Below are 21,869 nucleotides of genomic sequence, written 5' to 3' on the forward strand. Positions count from 1 at the left end.
AAATGTTGGTAAACATCAGCTAGTTGGTTATTCTTTCTACTAAATTGCATATGGAAGGTGACAGATTTTTCGATCGTGCAGATATCATACATTTAAAACATATATATGTATGTAAAACATACAGCAGATAAATCATTGCTCATAAACAAAAGGGCAGGTTCTCTCAGAAGAAAACTAATAGGAAATTAACAACAATCACAGGTTTAGCTACAAACCTAAAACACATGAAATTATAAATCCTGTATTTCCAGGACAACTTTGTATCTTGGTATCTTAGTGCTTTTACATAGCAAGACCCTTCTGACACTTGTATTAATAAATTCATCTCATGAGTTCATCTCTGCTCGAATGCAGCCATATTTCTGATTCTAAGAAAATGCATGGACTTCTCCGTGGTTGAGTAATAACAAGGGTGATTCCTTCCTACTGGACATCAGGCAAATGAAAATTGAAGTAGTACGGACTCAAGAAGAAACAGAATGTTTGAAAAAGTCTATAATCCACTGCCAAAATTGAACCAGTAATTATATAAAACTTCCCAATCTCCAACGGTTCTGTAGATTAATTCAACAAAATAAGAAACAGCTCCAAACTTACACAGAATTAAAAGGCTACCCTCCCCCCCACATAAGGGAGTTTAGCTGTTGTTTGGAAATATTTAGGTTTTTTTTTTTTTTTTTTTAATACAACGAGAGGTTTTTTTGTGTGTGTGTGATCAGTTTTATAAGTAGGTGATAGACATTGGAAACCTAGGTGTAGGGATCCCTGGGTGGCGCAGCGGTTTAGCGCCTGCCTTTGGCCCAGGGCGTGATCCTGGAGATCCGGGATCGAATCCCACGTCAGGCTCCCAGTGCATGGAGCCTGCTTCTCCCTCTGCCTATGTCTCTGCATCTCTCTCTCTCTCTGTGACTATCATAAATAAAAATTAAAAAAAAAAAAAGGAAACCTGGATGTACCCATTTTTCACACTGAGAATGCAATTTGATCTGTGTTGTTATTGTCTCCCATTTCTTGATCTCTCGTGAAATGAAGGGTCCAACAATGTCTCTTACAGTTATTGTGTATTTATTTCTACTTATATAGATTGTAGCATTTTCTTTTTTGAAGGTTTTTTTTTTAAAGATTTTATTTATTTAACTGGGGAAAGGGAAAGCAGAGGGAGAGGGACAAGCAGACTCCATGTTGAGTGCAGAGCCTGACTTGGGGGCTCCATCTCATGACTCTGAGATCATGACCTGAGCCAGATGCTTAATGGACTGAGCCACTCAGGAACCCTGCTTCTTGACGATTTTATACTATGAGAGTTTGAGACCACAAATACTATATTTCAATTGTGAATAACATTGTAGATGCTTCTTTTGTTTTAAACAGTGGTCTTTAGCCTAAACAGGACATTGTCTGATTATAAGATAAGGATTTCTAGCTAAGCATGTTTCCACCTACCTCGTGCTATTTATTCATGTATTTTCATTTGCCTGGTTCGTGTTCCACATCCATTGTTTTCATTATTTTTGAGTTTCTCAAGTATTAAAGTATCTCGTATGACTTCACAAACAGGGTTTTTGATCTCCCTTCCTTCTCATTTATATGTTGGTATTATAACTGTTGTATAATGATTTTAAGCTTTGTGTTTTATAGACTTAAAAATCAGTCATGCAGACTGATTCATTGGGGTCTTATGTTTCTGTGTCTATATCTGTTTGCACAGATAAATAGTTGATCTACAAGTTTTTCTTATATGACTAAGAATTTGATCTTATAGAGAAGTCAACTTTCTGTGCACCTGGTAATGTCTACTTTCCCTATCTTCTTTCTAATAATGCGTATATTGCTTTTATTTCCAATTTTTTTAATTTCTTTTCCGATCTCTGCCAGCTAAAGTTTTATTTCTCCCCACGATTTTGCCATCGCTTCCTTAAGTCTTATGTCCTTAACTTGTGTTTTACTTCACACATGCAGAAATGTAATATATTAGCATTTTTGAGAGCCCCTGTGACACACTTAGGCACCCTTTACAATTTCTGAGTAATTTTTTGGAGGGATAAGAGTTCTTTCTTGATCATTTTATAGTTTCCCACACAACTAATATCCTGCTGGCATATAGCCTTGAAGGAATTTTTCATGTGTATGCCAGGAAACATCTACACAATCATGCATGACATCCATATATGTTCCAGAAAAACATGAGTATTAATACCAGGAGTCTAGTGGTGGAAGAACAGAAATGAAATCACTTTTAGAAAGAAAGGCTCCTACCCTCCATAAAGAATTACTGAAACCAGGTCTGAGACCTGGGAGAGCAAAGAACTTGCTTAAAAAGGAGGGATCTGGGAATGTGCAGAGAATGAGGTAGCAGCCCACAGAAGCCACAAACTCTAAGTGACTTGGAACAGGTCATCCTTGGAGATGTGGCAAACTTAAAGAAGGAAAAAATAGCCAATAGGACCCTTCTGAGACAAAAAAGAAAGAAAACAATGAATTAGAGTCCAAAATCTTCACCCACACCTGGTTCATGAATACATAAAATTAACAAAAATTTTATTTATTTATTTATTTATTTATTAAGTTTTTATTTATTTATTCATGAGAGACAGAGAGAGAGAGAGAGAGAGAGAGGGGGCACAGACACAGGCAGAGGGAGAAGCAGGCTCCCTGCAGGGAACCTGATGTGGGACTCAATCCCCACCAGCCCTCCAGAATCAGGCCCTGGACAGAAGAAACCACTGAGACACCCCAGGCTGCCCTAAACAAAAATTTTAAATGGCATAAGAAACCACAGCAGGCTTCCATATAAAGCTATTAAGAGAAGTCACCAGCCAGAGGCTGATGCTGATAAAAGAAAACTTTCCAAAAATATCAAACAGAAAATAAAGGAATACATTCACAAATTATCCTGCCCATAATTAGTCATCCTTAAACAACTATTTGTAAATACAAAAACACTTTCAATCAGAAATTTAGAACTTTAGACAGAATTGGGCCAACAGAAGAAGATATGAACTAAGAGTCACTTGAGCTCAGGAAAGAAACTGAAGGAGAAAAAAAAAATGACATCTTTAAATAAAGATTAAGTTAGAAAGTCCCCAAAGAAAAAGGAATGCAAACAGACAATAATGAAAGAAACAGGATATAAAGAAGTGCATTTAAAGTCTCAAAGAGGAAGTTGCTATAAAAGAGGAGATACAGCAAAATTATAATTAGAAACCTCAAAGAATCAAACGCCAAAACAATGCAACAGACTGTTTACAGCTATAACCTACCAAAGCATTTCAAAAAGTGAATACATAGGTCTTCATATTGGAAGGACCCACCAGGTATGTAGGAAATGGACTTAGATTCCCAGATATAACCTAAATGTGTCTCTGATTTTTTTTTTTTAAGATTTTTAATTTATTTATTCATGAAAGACACACAGAGAGAGGCAGAGACAAAGGCAGAGGGAGAAGCAGGCTCCCTGCGGGGAGCCAGATGTGGGACTGGATCCGGAATCACAGGATCATGCCCTGGGCCATCGGCAACCACTCAACTGCTGAGCCACCCAGTCGTCCCCATTTCTTTGACTTTAAAGTCAAGAAACATTTTCCAGGCCTCCAGGCAAAAAAGCTAAGTCACTTACAAAGAAAATAAGATCCAGCGGATGTCAGAGCTACTGAAAGCAGCATAGAAAGGAAGGTAGGAGTAAGCAACATTTTAAATACTTTCAATGAGAGAGAGTTAGCCAACTCTTACATTTAGTTGAGCAATCCTTCAAGTATGAATGTAGGGAAAAGGTTTTAAAAATGTAAGAACGCAAGGAATACTGCAGTCAAGATCTTTTCCTGGGGAACATACTAGAGAATGAGCTTCATGGAATCGAGACGTTCACTGAGAGACCCTCAGCAAAGACCAGGTGTGGGCACTGCACGCATTTACTGTAGACCTCAAAGTAAATCGAAGCTGTGGTGAGAATGGAGGCAGCGTGTGACAAAGTCAAGGTAACAAGGTAGAACAAAGGGGAAGCGGGAGGACAAAATACATTAAGCCCATTGTTATCATGTAAATAAGGACTGGACTTCACACGTAGGAGGTTGTTGAGTTAGGAAAAAAGCACTCAGGTCACCACATAAAGTGTTTCAAAGATATTCACTAGAATAAAAACGCAGTAAGTAATAGAGATAAATAACAGTTAAGAGAGAAAGAAACAGTAAATGCAATATGTATATCCAGTAAATAACATAAAGATATGACATTTATAAGTATAAGTGAGCATAACTTCACTATTAAAAAATACTCGTAGGGTAGTTGGCTGAGAAAAGTCTAACTCTGCACTGCAAAGAGACACCAGTAAAAGCAAAGTGAATTGGATTTAAAAAAAAAAAAAGAAGCAGCAGCAGCAGCAAGGGATGGGCCTTGATAGGACAGAGTAAATGCAACCTTTACCTAAGCATGGTTGACCGGGTATAAAGGAAAGGAGGTGCCGGAGAGACAGATGAAGACCCCAGAGACGGGACGCGAACATTCTACAGTGAGAACGGAGGAGGCCGGAGTCGTCCATCCAACCGCTGGAGCTTTCGTGGAGAGACTTCTCACGTCATCCTCTGCCCACGGAGAATATACCCTCTCAAATGCACAGGCAACACCTACCCTCCCATCGCCCCCCAAACCCCCCCCCCAAAGAAAAAATCCCACCATCTATTGGAACAAAAGGAAGCGTCAAGAGCTTCCCCGCAGTTGAAGAGCAGATGAACTTCCTGGGCTGACTGCTGGGCTCTTACACAAGGCAACGGTGTGAGCACCAGACAGCAGTGCCACGGGGCCAGGAGCCACCCACACCTCGGGAAACACCACCTCCTCCCACAGTCTTGTCCGCATTTTGCACACCACTCACGGTGTTTTCTGAAGGGCTGCCATTAGTCCAAGTTCCTAGGACAAGCCTCCCCACCCCCACCCCAACGCATGGAGGGCAAACCCAGAATCTTACTTCTCTCCGTTAGGTTCACACACTGTCCTGGACACTCCCAGGCCTGGTCCAGCCTCCCAGGCTTTCGTGGCCTGCATCACATCCAGCCCTCGGGGTTCAGGGTCTCAGCCATGGTCCCTCCGCTCACGTGGGAACTCAGGCTCCCAAAGCCAACACGGACATGGCCTCCCCTGTGTTGTTCTTCATCATTCAGATCACATTCGCGCATTTAATGATTCCTTGAGAGAATCCTTCTCAACGGGGCACAATGCACTTTACGCTTTTGCTGGGTGCGTCACCACTCTGCTGGTTTTTCCCATTTGGTGCCAAGTCAGGACCTGCATAAGCAATGGGACGACTCCCATTGTCGTCGGGGAGCTCAACATCGGGTTGTTGAACAGACCGTATACCCTGTTGCGATTTCATTGAAAGGCCGTGGCCTTAGTCAATCTCTGAAGGTTTTCCCATTTCCTCCCATAATGGTAGGGAAAAAAAAAAAAACACTAAGGAAGGTAGATTCCCATTTGAAATTATCCTTGGACTGAAATATTTCAAAAACAATACTTTATTCCATCGGCTCAAGTATTTCAACCCTATTCTCTCAGAGCCAACTCATTTCTTTTCCCTTTTGAAGTCTTGCTGGACCCGCTTTGCCTGCCCTTTTTCCAACTATGTCTGGCCAAGCAAACAAACATTTGGAGTCACTTCTTTACATGTAAAAAAATAAAATAAAATAATAATAATAATAATAATAATAATAATAATAATAATAATTACTGAGTTTCCAATATCATTCTCAAGCCTTCGATTGGCTCTGTCTTCCATTCCCTACGGTGGTGCTTTCAAACCCTTGCCGTGTCTTCCAGAAGCCAAGTCCTGCCCGGCCCCCACCCTCAGCCAGAACACAGAAGCCCGATGCACACTCACCCTCCCCTCCCTTCCAGACCTCTCTCCCTCCTTCAGCCCAACACTCCCTTCTTCCAGGCTTCCAGAACCTGCTTCCATACGGCCAGGTAGTTAGCGACGCTGCTGTGCTCTGTAGCCCGTGAACTGGTGCTGGGAATACAGAACAATATCGTCCTACACCCCCCCACCCCCCACGAGAAGGCCTGACAGTTTAATGGAGACAGACGAGAAAACAGGATTTCACATTACACTGAACTTCATGCTCCAGAGAACTGGATCGTGTGCTTCTCTAGAAACTTGTCAAGAAAGGGATGTCAGGGGATCCCCGGGTGGCCCAGCAGCTGAGCACCTGCCTTTGGGCCAGGGAGTGACCCCGGGGACCCAGGATCGAGTCCCCCATCGGGCTCCCTGCATGGGGCCTGCTTCTCCCTCTGCCTGTGTCTCTGCCTCTCTGTCTCATGGATAAATAAAATCTTAAAAAAAAAAAAAAAAAGAAAGAAAGAAAGGGATATCAGAGGAAGGGGTCCTGGAGAGGAGTCTGGAAGCCTCCAAATGCAAGGGGTTCAGGTGGTGCCCCTGGGACGCATTTCGCAGGGCTAAGGGGAGGAGGGAAGCGTCGAGAAGCAGCCACACAGCTCTGCTCGTGTCCGCCCTTGTCCCTGGACTGCCCGTGGCCTCCCTCCGCAGCTGGGCAGGAATCGTGGTTGTCAAGGACACCGCGAGGCGTCACCCAGGCCCTGTCCCCCTGGCCCCCCATGGCTGGCAGTGGCAGCCCAGTGTTTCGGGGCCTGCCTGAGGCTCAAGAGCATTCCCTCTAGGGGGGACAGGGACCTTCCCGCCCCAGTAGCACGGTGGCACTCCTCCTCTCATGCAAAGTGGCCTCCTTGGGGTCTGCACAGGTGTGACACGTGTCATGCCCCCTCCAGACCCTGTGGGCAAAGCGGCGTCCTGGGCAGGGCAGCTGGGAGCCTAACCCGGAGGGTCTGCAGAGCTCGGGGAAGGAAGAGACCCGTGAAGGCGGCTGTGATGGAAGGGCTGGGATTTGCAGCATGAGAAGGGGAGAGTTGCCGCAAGCATCAAGAGCAACGTAGGGCTCTGATCTCTGCACCTCCTCATCAGACTATGTAACAGGAAGACTTTTCTTCTAAATAAATCACTAGCTCTGAGATGTTGGCGCTGGCGCCTCTTGAGTGATGGGCCTCTGGGGTTCTCACGCTGTGTTGCCCGTGGACCGCAGAGTCTCCAAGGCTCCTGAGGAAGGCTCTCTTCCCTCATCGTCCCAAGTTTCCGGGCCTGCTCAGCCCTGCAGACGGAAAACCCTGAGGAGGTCTGAGGCAGCCCCAGAACTCCAGGGACCTGATGTTGAAAAACGCTGATCCAGGGTCCAGAGTCCAAGTAGCTGAGGTACATTAAGAATCTGTGTCGTTAGTCACCTCCAGGGTTGCGAGGTTTAACAAGTTGGAGCAAATAGAAGTGGTTGGTTAATACAGGATAATTTGGAGAAGGTTCAGTCTTGGGTTTAGGGAACTTTTTTTAAAACCGCCCTTTGAAGACAGTGCCAAGAATTGTGAGCTATTTTAATAACAGAGGAATGAGGGGATCCCTGGGTGGCTCAGCGGTTTAGCACCTGCCTTCGACCCAGGGCATGATCCTGGGGTCCCGGGATCAAGTCCCACATCTGGCTCCCTGCACGGAGCCTGCTTCTCCCGCCTGTGTCTCTGCCTATCATGAATAAATAAAATATTTTTTAAAATCAAAAAAAAAAGGAAGAATGAGATTAACATGGATTTTTTTTTTACAGGCATTAACAATTAATTTATTGCTAATCATACATTTGATTAAGCATATATTTATTATACATATTTTTTTTAATTTATTTTTTATTGGTGTTCAATTTACTAACATACAGAATAACACCCAGTGCCCGTCACCCATTCACTCCCACCCCCCGCCCTCCTCCCCTTCTACCACCCCTAGTTCGTTTCCCAGAGTTAGCAGTCTTTACGTTCTGTCTCCCTTTCTGATATTCCCCACACATTTCTTCTCCCTTCCCTTATATTCCCTTTCACTATTATTTATATTCCCCAAATGAATGAGAACATATAATGTTTGTCCTTCTCCGACTGACTTACTTCACTCAGCATAATACCCTCCAGTAACATGGATTTCTTTAGAGTCTGTGCTTCCCAGCATTCCCGAAAGGGCTCCGCATGGAAAGTCGGCTCTTGTTGAACCTACTCATTAAAAGATCTGTCGTTCCCACGTAGCCTGGAAGGAAAGGCGGACAACCCATAGCTCTGAAGCAGCTCACAGGTGCTGCCCGAGGGGCACACAGCAGAAACCACCGGCCACGCGACCAAGGGTTCCTCGGATTTTTACGCCATGGCTCCCTGAATTTTCAAATAACAGGATTCTAGTTTCAGAAATTTGGGATAAGACCACAAAAGACTTTCCCTCATTCTACATTTACATAAGAAACTCCAGGTTTTTACTTAAACTGAGTGTATATCTGAGGAAGATGATTTTGGGGCAGGGAGTTGGCTGCTTAGCAAGAAAAAAAAAATACAAAAACCAGTGGTGCTTAGGGACCCCCATGGTCATCAGCATGTAAGCAGAGGGGGTGCTTCTGCTAACAATCTTCAAGTTAAAAATACCCTTAGAAAGAACATCCTACATAATCCTATCTCAGTATCTCAACTCAAAATAATAAATTTTCAAGTATCATTTGTATCCTACCAGGGTGCCTTTGCCTGTTGTGCTTGTTGAATATTTCTTCCCAGAATTCATGAAGACAGTATCCACTTTACCTGCAATGCTTCTGTCAGCGTAAATCCAGCAAACAAATGTTCCTCTCTGCCTGGGGTCCGTCGTCGGCCAGGTTTTCCTGCTCTCCCTTGTCTGGAGTCTGGGGTCTGCTGTCACTTCTTTGGGTTTCCCCCATCATGCACATCTGTGGCCCCGGTCTCTGTCCTTTGGAGCTATTACAACAAATACCACAGACTGGCTGGTTTTAAACAAGAGAACTTTATTTCTCACAGTCTCAGGGGTAGGGAGCTGGGAGTCAGATTGGGGTGCGGGCATGAGCTGTGGTGAGAACGCTCTTCCTGGTTTCCAGATGGCAGACACCCTGTTGGGTCCTCAGGTGGAACCGAGCACCGGGGCCAGGGAGCTTCTCACGACCCTAGAAGGGCCCTCCTCCCATTGCTCAGTGCCCTACCCTCATGACCTCATCTAACATAAGCGCCTCCCAAAGGCCCCACCCTCCTGATACCCTCACATGGGTGGGTAGACTTTCCACAGTTGGATCCTCAGAGGACAGCGACTTCCAGTCTGTATAACGCTCTACATAACTGTCACCTTCAAAACACTAAAATATTCATTTTAAATTGGGGGATATGATTATTTACCATAACATGCATGGAGCTTAAGTGTGTAAGTTTATAAGTTTTGACAACCGTACACATGCATGTCACCAATACTCTCATCCAGGTACAGGATGTTGTGATCACCCTACAAAGTTCCCATGCCCCCATAGCGCCAGTCCCCTCTCTGCCCTAGGTACAACCCTTTTCTTATTTCCATTGTCATAAATGAGATCTGTTCTTAAACTTCATATAAATGGCATAACATGATTTTTGTGCTTCCATGAGTATAAAAGGAATCTGTAATTTTTCCTATTATATTTTATTGTATATATTATAATTTAATACTTTTTCCTGCTGATGGATAGACAGATTGTTTCCAGATTGAGGTTGTTGCAATAAGATGTGCTTGTGGAAGTTTCGGGTTGAAAATATCTTGGAATTCTGGGGCGGTAGTAAATATCCAGAAGTGGAGTAGCTGCATAAGGTATGTGCACAACTTTGTTAGAATAATAAATATCAGTTTCCCCTTGTATTTGTAACACTTAAAACCTCCTCAACGCGAGACTTCCAGTTGCTCTACATCTTCGACAAAGTGTGTTTTTATGTATAAAATTGTACTGTACTTTTGCTTTTCCTTCACAAATGACGCTGAGCATCTTTTTATCTGCCTATTAATCATTCGCATATCCACTTTAAAGTGCCTGAGATTCTTGCCAAATTGTGGAGTTTTTTGTCTTTTATCATTGATTTGTAGGTATTCTTCACATATTCTGGATATGAATCTTTGTTATAGATACGTATCACGTATAGTATCTCTCAGACTGTCGTTTGCCTAATTATTTTCTAAATGCTGACTCTAGATGAGAATGAGTTTTACATATTTAGGAAATATGGTTTAAACAATTGTAAAATTTGTATGGAACCACAAAAGGCCCTGAATTGGCCAAAGCAATCTTGAGAAAGAAAAAATCTGGAGGCATGATGCTCCCTGATTTCAAGCACATTAAAAAGCCAGTAATCAAAACAGTATGGTGTTAGGATAAGAATGGACAGATAGACCAATCCAACAGAATAGTGAGCTCAGAGATAAACTCATGCTTACATGGTCAATTAACTCACAACAAGAAACCAAAATTATACAACGGGGAAAGAATAGTCGGTCTCTTCCATTCATGGTGGAAACATGTGATCAGTTTTTTCAGAAAACTGATCACATGCAAAAAAAAAAAAAAAAAAAAGAAGAGACTGGACCACTGTCTTATACCACACACACAAATTAACTCAGAAATAAAACCTGAAAATATATAACACCTAGAAAAAAATGGTAGACAGTAAACTCCTTGACATCAGTCTTGGGAATGAATTTTTAGAATTAACACGAAAAGCAAAGGCAGCAAAAGCAAAAATATACAAACGGGACTACATTCAACCAAAAAGCTTCAGCACAGCAAAGGAAACCATCAACAAAATGAAACGGCAACCTCAAGAATGAGAGAAAATATGTGCAAAACCTATATCACGTAAAAGGTTAATATCCAAAATAGAGGAAGAACTCATACAACTCAATAAAATTAAAAAAACAAACAAACAAACAAAAAAAGAGTTGGCTTAAATAATGGGCAGAGGATCTGAACTGACTTTTTTTTGAAGAAGAATCCAGATGGCCAACAGGTACACGAAAGGGTACTCAACATTGCTGCTCATCAGGGACACGCACATCAAAACCAAAATGCGATCTCACCTCACTCCTGTCAGAATGGCTAGTATCAAAAACACAAGAAATAAGTGTTAGCAGGGCTATGGGGAAAAAAGAACCCCTGTGCATGGTTGGTTGGAATGTAAGTGGATATTCCACTATGGGAAACAGTATAAAGATTCCTCAAATAATTAAAAACATAACCTTTTGCCAATTCTAAGCTGATCTTCTTAAATAGCCAACTTTTGGTTTTTTGATGTTTGATATCACTTATCTGTTTCCTGTTTCATTTCTTCTCACATATCTATTACTTCTTTTCATTTACTTACTTGGAACTTATTTTATCCTTAATTATTGCCAGGTGATCCAGCAATCCCAATTCTAAGTATTTACCCAAAGGAAATGAATATAGGATTTTCAAGAGATAGCTGCACCTTCATGTTCATTGCAGCATTGTTTACAAGAGTTAAGACCTAGAGACACCTCGAGAGTCTGCTGGTGAATGAATGGATAAAGAAAATGTGAGGTTTGACGCACACAACGCATGTGCGTGCAGATGCACAGATATTTTGCCATAAGAAAGGAGGAAATCCTGCCATTTGTGATAGCAGGAATGGAACCTGAGAGTATTATGCTAAGTGAAATAAGACAGAAAAAGACAACTACTATATGATCTCACATATACGTGGAATTTAAAAAATACTCATAGAACAAGAGAACTGATGTTGTCAGAGGCAGAGGATGTGGGGTGAGGAATATACACGAAGACAGTTAAAATAAGGTAAGTCCTGGGGATGTAACGTACAGCACGCTGACTATAGTCATTAATACCGTAGTGTATATTTCAAAGTTTAGAGACTAGATCTTAAAAGATCTCATCACAGGGAAAATATTTTAACTATGTGTGGTGATGTTAACTCGACTTACCTTGGTGATGATTCTGCAATGCCTACTACAGAAATTACTGTGCCATATACAGAAATCTGATGCTATATGTCAACTATATATCAATTAAAAAAGAAATGTTTTGGGGATTTTTTGATGCTCAGTGGTTTCTGCACTCTAAACAACTGTTACTTACTCTAGGATTGCAAAAATCCTCCAAGTCTATGAGCTTGAAAGTTTCAGTTTTTATAACTGGATTAAGGGTCAATATGGAAGTAACTTTTGGCTGTGGTAGGAGTATGAATAGGGGATTTTTTTTCTCTCCATTTTTATATAGAATTCTCTAGCAGTATTTATTGAATATTCTTCCTTCCCCCATTAAACTGCATTGCTGCCTTTTTCTACCTTTTGTCTTTTACTGACTGGTCTTACTTTTTGCCAGTTCTACTGATCTTCTTAAATAGCCAACTTTTGGCTTTTTTGATTTTTGATATCACTTATCTGTTTCCTGTTTCATTTCTTCTCATATATCATTTCCTTTTATTTACTTACTTGAAGCTTATTTTACCCTTATTTTAATGTTTTTTTTTTTCCAGGTGGAAATTCAGATTCGTAAAATTTATTATTTTTTTTAAAGAAAGGATTTTTTTTAAATTTTTATTTATTTATGATAGTCACACAGAGAGAGAGAGAGAGAGGCAGAGACACAGGCAGAGGGAGAAGCAGGCTCCATGCACCGAGAGCCCGACGTGGGATTCGATCCTGGGTCTCCAGGATCGCGCCCTGGGCCAAAGGCAGGCGCCAAACCGCTGTGCCACCCAGGGATCCCCTAGATTTGTAAAATTTAGGACTGTTTTTGCTTTCTAAGTATTTAGAGCTATAAATATTCCTCTTAGCATTGTTTTAGCTGCATCCCACCAATTATGAAATGTTATTTTGAAGTTCAAAATATCTTAAATTGTGCCTGTTACTTTTTCTGTAACCTATAAGCTATTTTCAGATGCATTGTTGAATGTTCGACTATGTGGGGGCTTTTCTAATTATCTTATGTTACCGGGAAGAATTGAATGCATTCCAGATTCATATTTTGAAGTCCTAAACCCCAGAACCTCAGAATGTGACTGTATTTGGAGACAGATCTTTAAAGAGAATTACATACAAATGAGCTCAACAGTGCGCATGTCCTGATCCAATATGACTGGTGTCCTTATAAGAGGAGGAACAACAGACACAGGTAGCCAGGAGAGACCATGCGAGGACACCGGGAGCAGACAGCCGTCTACAAGCTAAGGAGAGAAATCTCAGTAGAAATCAACCCTTCTAGGACCTTCTTCTTGGACTTCTTCCAGTCTCCAGAACCGTTAAGAAATTTCTGTTGCTTAATTTCCCTGTCCCCAGGCCACGGTCCTACGTAACGGTAGCCCTAGCAAACTAACACATTTGTTACTATTCCTCACTTTAGCTCATCGTGGTCAGTTCATGTGTTTTACATTTGGTGATTTCAAGCCTTTGGAATTTACTGACATTGGATTTACTGCCCAGCAGATGGTCTATACTGGTATTTTATGTGCATTTAAAAAGAACGTGCATCTAATAATTCAAGTGGTCCTGATTGCTAGTGTTATTCAAATCTACATGATTAGTTTTAATCTCCATGTTTAGTCACAGAGAGGGCTGTTGAAGTGCTGAACTTTGTTAGTGGATTTTTCTTTCTGGGTCATGCAAAAGGACTTATTTTTGCTTATATGGCCCGTGAATATAATCATCATTACAATGTTATATTACTTTCCGTTTCTCAACTGATAGCTTTGTGTCCGTAACGATGTAACCTACCCATTGCCTTTTCTATACAGATCATTGATTCCTCACAGTAATGAGCAGGTCTGTATCTGTCCCTAAATCAGTCTCTCATGCATGTGCCCGTTGTAGGATATATAATATTTTAAAAATTACCATGCGCTTCTCCTTTATAAAATGCTGTGTTACTTTTCCCTATCTTGGACTTAAACTCTCAAAGTTGGATTTAATTATTGGCCAATGCCTAGGCTTCTTCTCCTACCATCTGGAACAAATTATTTGAATCCTAAATCCCTGAGGCTAATGACAGCCTGAATACCAACTGACCAGTAAGTTGAGAACTTCTGAGTGAACAGAGCCAATAGCTCTCTGAAGTCTTAGGGTTTATAAAAGACGACACTTCTGCCTCTGATACACAGAGACTGCTAATGAAGTCTGTATCACAAATAGGGACCCCTGAAGAGAAGAGGGGCAGTGAGGTGCAGATAATAAGAAATAGAAATATTGTCTTCACAAGGATAAAACAGCTCAGAATAGGGATGGTTGGTCTATGAGTAAGGACTTGTGAGGAATATTTGAGAGGAGAAAATGTATTTTAAAAACAAGGATGACTATATGTCTGTTCTCAAGAGATAGGCAATACAAGTTTGAATTAAAGTTGAAGTTGTCAAAGTGACTTTTTCACATCAATCCTCAGCTAAATAACTCTGTCGTGATCTTTCACTTACTTTATCTTCTTTCTACATACACTCTATATTTGATACTAACCTAACAAACTCTGATTATGGATTCTGTAGTTCCTGCAAGGGCTCTTTTCAAAAGGCAAAACCTCCTAGTAAAAAAATAAATGTCATTTAATTTTGAAAGATCTTTTGAATAGATTCTGCTTGTTTTAGAACCTAACGCGTTGGACATGAAGTCGTCCTTCTATTCAATACCCAAGAAGCATTCTTCATTTCTTCAAGGCTGTATCCAGACTGTCCTACGGAGTCTCTCTCAAACAGATGAGGCATAATTTACATAAGAAAAAAGGGATATGCCAGCTAGTGATGTCGCTCTAATGCCACAGGAACTGGAGGAAGAAAGTGGTCATCTACCAGAGGGACCAGGAAACTTTATAAGAAGGGAAAATCAGTGGAAATTAGTCTTGAAAGGATACAGATTGGAAACTCTATTCAGGGCAAAATGTAGACAGGACATTAGAAGAAGGAATTCCAAAGAAGGAAATCACAAGAAAGTGCAAAGAAAGACACTGAGGGGATTATAAGAAGAGTTGAGTTTGAGCATAAAGCCAATGGCTGAGATTAATAAACAGTTTTTAAGTATGGTTGGAGCGATAACATACAAATCTTGAGCAATCAACTAAGAGAAGTAGGCTATTCTAAGAAAATGGAGTTTAAAAATGGAAATTATAGGATCAAGGCCATGACTATGAACAATTAATCTGGCAACTCCTGCAAAATTGTTTGCAGAACACCTCCACTGTGGCTGTAAAACAGTAGTGATGACTGTAAGTATTGTTTAGAGCTACATTCATCAGCTCTTGCTACGTCGTGGTGCCGTTAACAACTGATCCCCAAACTTCTGTGGCTTAGAATCACAGAAGTTTATTTCTCAATTACACTGCAATTTCTTCACCAGTCAAGAGCAACTGTGTTCCACATCATTTTATTTCAGGCTAAGGGAAATATCCTACCTGAAAAATGCTAGTCTGTGGAAGAGAGAACAGAGCACAGTTGCTCACCCAGCCTCTGCTTAGAACAAACATCCCTCCTCATTGCAAATCCAAGCCTGAGTGGGTCATCAGTGGGCCCCTCCCTCCATCCGGAGTTAGCCATGGCAAGGAGACTGAGCAGGAAGCTACCTTTGTTGTTTTTGAGCTCCAGCATTTAACTGCTAGTACAAAACAGCATGACACTTGCCTTCATGGTCCCCATTCATGGTCCCCTACCATTCCAGGTTGGATATGTAATGTCAGAAAGAAAGGACAATCTTGTCACTGTGAGAATTTGGATTTAATCAACCAGCCCACCATGACTTACCAACTTTGAGGCTATGCTGGGAGATAAAGCAACTCAGCTGTACTAGTGAGGAGTAGAGTATGTATGAACTCAGACCCTTGCCTGTTTGGCTTCAGTGGCCACGTCCATTCCTTTATGCCACACTCCTTTTACTTGCCAATGGATAAAAAGTGACTAACTTGGCAGCAGCACATAAATGAGAAAGGAAGCTAGCTATTAGTCTAGTGTAAATTAGTCTTAATCTGACAAGGAATAGGGGGCTGAGGAGAGAGAGGACCAACAACAAGGCAGAAGTGATGGAAGAGCAAAGTCAGCTCTGAGGACTCAGCGTTGGAGGATGTTAGTAGAACAGAAACCATGAAGCACAGGTGTGAGAGGAGTCCTGTTAACCAGTAAGGAAGAATTAGCAGGGCCACAAATGAAGATCCTGGAAGACAGCTAGAAGGGCAGAAGGGAGTCACAGAAGGAAGCCACAGCCTCAGAAGAAATACCAGCGGTTCATTCACATCGAAGTAAGATACAATAGCAACAAACAGGGATGAGATTGGTAGCAGACACAGACAGGAGCCAGAAAGGACAAATCAGGAAGTGAGAAAAGGTGGCATCATTCGGGGGTAGAAACCATCCAGGCAAGCAGAGGAGCCAAAAGGTGTAGAGGGAAACTATGCAGCGCTCATCAGCATTGGTGGAGACCCAAAGACAGAGCGGGGCCATCGGTGATGGGCCATGGCCAAGATGGAAACTGTCGCTTCGTGGGGAGTAGACACTGTATGCATTGACTCGTGTTGACCCTGGTCATAAAAATAAGTCAGAGAGGAGGGAAGGTCATATAATGAAGCTGAGAACAGGCCCAACAAAACAGTGCACACCATTTAATGGACTCACACCGGCTCTCAGTGAGCCCCACACTGAGTCAGTGGGCATATGGCTTCGCTCAGGTCATGATCTCAGGGTCCCGGGACTAAGTCCTGCATCGAGCTCTCTGCTTGGCGGGTATCTGCTTCTCCCTCTCCTCCCCTTCCCCAGCTCATGCTCGCTCTCTCTCAAATAAATAAAATCTTAAACAAAAACAGAAGAAGAAAATCAGTTACTTAGAAGCAACGTAGTTCATCAATTTAAATATAGTAATTCTTTCCTGGGAGTCTTCTTTTCCGAATTACTGTGTGTGGTGATAAATATTCTCAACAACATGCTTAGGAAAGAACAATCACTTCCGTAGCTCTGGTTCCCCTATCAACCCTCAATATAAACTTGTAGCATCCCATGAAAGAGAACACAGAGCAATTATTTGAGTGGGTAGCCGAGAATATTTATTTGCCTTTTTTTTTTTGCATTTTGTTAGTTTGCTATCTTTTTTTTTTATTTTAGGATGGGGGAGAAAAGTGTATTGGAGGGAGAGGAGAGGGGGACTCTGGAGGAGATGAAGGATTGGCAGCGCAGACCAGAAGATGGCCAGCTGGGTCCAGGGCCCAGTGAGTCAGAAAACGATGGTGTCCGTAGCCAACGGGCAGAAGGAGAGGCTGTTCTGGAAAAAGAGGGTCACCCGCCCTCTTACGCCAGAAGAGAGATGAGTGTATGGTCATATAGCCAATGACAGGTTTACACACAGGGGGGTTGAGCTGTAATAGAACGAACCCTTGGGCCACCGGGTGGCTCAGCGGTTGAGCATCTGTCTTCACCTCAGGGTGTGACCCGGGGTCTCAGGATCGAGCCCCACATTGGGCTCCCTGAAGGGAGCCTGCTTCTCCCTCTGCCTGGGTCTCTGCCCCTCTCTCTCTCTCTCGTGAATAAATAAAATCTTAAAAAAAAAAAAAAACTAACCCAATGAGTTGAATTCCTCAATAAATTGTTTACCCAGCAAGCCTAGGGACCTATTAGCTGCTTATTGAATTAGATAAATTTGGTTCTTTTTCCTTCCACGCAGCAGTCCTATCCTAGCCAATGAAACGCAAAGTAAAACTGCAGCTAGAGCACTGGAAGACCCTCAGGAGGTGGGATTTTATCACGCTCTGGGAGTTGCTCATTTTAGGCAGCCAGTATATGCCTTCCCAGCCCACAAGTCTGAGCCCTTTTCTTTTCTTTTCTTTTTTTTTTTTTTTACGACTTGCTTTTGGTTTCTCCCTCGTGTCACCCTCTCTCAGGATGACAAGTGTAAATGGGATCCAAAATAAGTGAGGAAATAACGCTGTGGATGTCAGTGCCCAGAGGCTGGCATCCCCTCCCGCACCGTGAGCACAGCGAGCGCGTAATCTGGGGCAAGCGGGGAGGAGGGGAGGAGGGGAGGAGGGGAGGAGGGGAGGAGGGCAGGGAGGCTGCACCTTTGAGGTTCCTCTCGCAGGCCCTGCCCTCGCAGACCCGCCCTAATAGTGCCAAGGAGCCTGGGGTGGCTCCTTCTAGGGCGGCTCAGCAGGGGGGGTGGGGGGCTGCGGAGGGGGCCAGGAAGGGAGCACGGGTGGGGGGGGCCTGCAGAGGGGGGCCCAAGAGGGGGGCCCCGGGAGGGGGGGTGGGCTGCAGAGGGGGTCCAGGAAGGGGGTATGGGGGGCCAGGAAGGGGGTGGGGGGGCCATGGAGGGGGTGCCGGGAGGGGGGCGCTGGAGGGGGAGAGGGCTGTGGAGGGGGGGCCAGGAAGGGGGTACGGGGGGCTGCGGAGGGGGGGCCAGGAAGGGGGGTGCCGGGCATGGTCGGCACCAGGGTGGGGGTGCCGCAGCCGAGCAGCCTGCCCTGGGCCGGGGGGGGGGGGGGGACCTCGACCCCCACACTAACCCATCTGGCACAGGCCGGGCACCGGAGAGCAAGGCATCTGCTGAGAGTTCACCTCTGGGGCGGTGGCCCAGGCCTCCCGGTGATGGGGAGGCAGCCTCAGGGGTCTGTTCCGTCATTAGGGCCCCACCCTGAGGACCTGATCACCCTGCATGGCCCCGCTGCCAGCACCATCACCTTGGGGGTGACCCCATCAACACAGCGTCCCAGGGTTGCGGCCCCTAATGGGCACCGTGGGCTGGCTGCGCGGCTTCCATCCGTTCAGGTCACACCCCTTATCCAAACAGAGAATAGTACAAAAGGAAGAGATCGCCAGGTGTGATGCTAAGTGGTGGCCTGAGGGGGTAAGGACAGAGCTCTGAGGTACCCCCGAGGCACCCCAACTGCCCTTCTTATGCCCCCCGGTCCAGCATTTTACTTTTCTCTCCCCCTCCCCCGCCCAGAAGCTGGGACATGCAATGCCAGAGGCTGATCCTGGACCAAGGGAATCACAGGCCGTCACCCAGGTGAGGACAATACCAGGTACCCTTTGACACCAACCTCCCACGGCTTCACCTTACATCAGAGTCTGTGGAGGCCCGGAGAAGCTGACTCCTGTGTCCTCGGCTCCCTGGTGACCAAAGCTCCATTCTCCTGAAGTCAGAGGGGCTCCCTGGCCACAGGCCCGGCAGGACAGACACCCGAATGCTATCCATCCAGCCTGGGCCACCTCACTCAGAACTGCCCCTTCCAGGCTTGCAGCAGGGCAAGCACAGGAGAAGACGCTAAGGAAGGGGCTCTGCTCCTTAGAACTTAGAAGCTGGGAAGTTCTAAAACCACCAGCACAGGTGAGGCCTTCATCTCTTCCGGCCTTTTACTGATTCTATTTCAGCCCTAGAAATAATCACGCTGTTTTGAGGGCTTCCTTGGTGGTGTCCAGTCGCTCCTACTGTAGCCCCTCACCCGTGCGTGTAGTTGCAATCATGCCCTGTCTCCAGGGGAGCCAGTCGGGGCTCAGATGCGCAGAGGAAACATGCCCCAGCTGCTAAGTCAGCTCTGGGAGCTGCTCTCAAAGGAAGAATCAAAACCTTCAAGTGCTCCCCAAAGGAGAGTTTTCAGTACAAAGGTCATAGTAACCAAGGTGTCCTGTCCAGGGTACAGGAGCATTAAGGAACTGGAACACCTGCACCTGGGTAACCACAACAACATTCCTACAGGGATACCAGCCACTCTCTCCCCACCCCAACCCTCATTGGGGGCACCCACCTTCCCTGCCCCATTGCTGCTCAGTTCAGGCATGCGACATGTGACATGCTCGCGCCCAGGGGACATGAGTAGATGCAACACACCAAGAACTGAAGGTGTGCTTCAAGGTTGGGTTTGCCCTTCTGGGCTCTGCCACCATGATGAGGAGAGCTTCCCAGGGCAGCTGCCACCCCTTTGTCCACCGTCCATCCTGTGGGGCCAACACGAGCCAGCCCTCCAGCAAGACCTAGATCCGACCAGACCTGCAAGGGGGAAGCAGAGCCAGTAGGCTGATCCCAGGCTGAAGGGTCCAGCCTGCAGCCAACACTCAGACACAGTCATGACAATAAACAACTGCTACTCACAGCCATGGATTCAGGGTGACCTGTGACATAGTACAAGAGTGGCAAGAGTGGCAAGAGTGGCCTGAGCCACAGACCTGCTGGAAAGCTAAATCATACATATTTATTTGTTAAGCACAGAATGAGCACAGGCAAGAGAAAATTTTTAAAACTCTGTGTTTAATAACTGAAGGCAGGCTCGCTGATGCATCCAAGAGCAGAAATGGTCTCACAGGGGAGAGCAGAGCACCTGAAGTAACAGGACTCCCTTTCGTTGTGCCCGACCCTGTGTTCTGAGGGACCTCCTTGTCTTGCAGCAGCAAGACTTTTTCTTTCCCCCCTCATTCCATGGCAGGCCCACCCCTCTCCATCAGGGACTATTTCTTTAAACATGTTGGTTTGGAAAAGGTGATGGATAAGGAAGGTCCAACACCCACACAAGGACCCCTCTGTTTCTTGCAGAGGACCACGTATTACTGGAGGCCCAGTCTTACTCTCAAATACCTAAGTGATTTATCAAAGACCCAGCATACTGATGGCATCACCTATATCCTATTTCTTTGTATCGACGAAGAGATGACAGTTTACAATAACTGACTTGGGCTCCTAACAATAGTAAAGAGTGAATATAAGGCTTCTAGACTAGTAGTGATTCGAACAGCCTCTCACAGTGACTGTTTTAAAAGTCCTGAAAACTCTTTGTATGGTGTTCAGTCAGTTCGAAATCAGGAAAAAGCAATTGTATCATTTAAGCCAGTACTCTTGGAGGCAGAGGACACCTTGGGATAAGATGAAAATAGAATGCAGAAGAATTCTTTACAGACTGAGTGTGCATGTTCATCCAAAACCCGTCCTTGCTCCCACAAACAATGCTGCTATCAGCAACAAACCCAAAGTATACAAATAATTACACCTTCTGAAACAGGAAATGTCTAGATCCGGCAGTGAGTTGGCATCAGACCATCAAATTAAATTTTGGAAGATAATGAAGTGGCTTAATGCTTTGAAAGGGCATTTGCAGTCGGCATTTTGTTGGATACACGGGGTAAATGCAAACCCAGGTAGTTGGGACAAGGCCTGTCCACTGGCAAGGGCATGAACACATACAGGGCCTGGGTCCTCTGCTGTTCAGTCCCTAGGGTGCTGCTCTGTGACCCTTGCATATTACTCCCTATCTCAGAGTTTGAGTCTTCACATGTGTGAAATAAGAAGATGGATTGGAACATCCCTTAGCTCTTCCAATTTGGAGATTCTTTGATTTTGTATCTGATGAATAAGATTCAGCAAATGTTCGTTCTATGGTCTGGTCTCCCTTGGACTCAATGATCGGTTTTGTTCCTGCCCATGAGGCATGTGCATTTAATACTCTAAACCACCCTATGGAGTTGAGTCTCTAAAGGCAGAAATGGCAGTTCAAACAAAATAATGTTAGGGTCAAAATGAGGATGTGAGAAAACTACAGTTCAGACTCAAAGATCAGAGCTCTTTCTACTAACCAGTGCCACTTTAAAAAATAAAAAAAGCAGAGTATTTTATAAGGTGAAAAATGTGGGGAGGGACCCAAGGAAGAGATGTGGATGGAGACTGCAGCTCTGAGGACATAGCTTGCATGCCAGACAGATGACATTTCTAACATGAGATTAATTCCACCCGTGTACGAACAGAAATTGTTCTCTCTTTGTCATGTCCCATCTGTCATATTTAAGCATATTACTTACCAGAAGTAAAGAAGAATTACCCCAAAAATCCCAACTGAAAAAAGTTACAGGTTTCCTATTAAATACTAAGCCATTTTCCTCTAGAAATGAATGGGATTTGTAACATAAAAATAAGAAAAGTTCACTCCATTCAAACAAAAATATTATGAGGACAAATCTGTCCCTAACAGAATTTCCAGAAAGTAGATAAGGCGTATTTTAGCATTTGGTCTTAAAAG

The sequence above is a fragment of the Canis lupus genome, chromosome 15 (genome assembly GCF_048164855.1).
Source record: "Canis lupus baileyi chromosome 15, mCanLup2.hap1, whole genome shotgun sequence".
Taxonomy (NCBI): domain Eukaryota; kingdom Metazoa; phylum Chordata; class Mammalia; order Carnivora; family Canidae; genus Canis; species Canis lupus.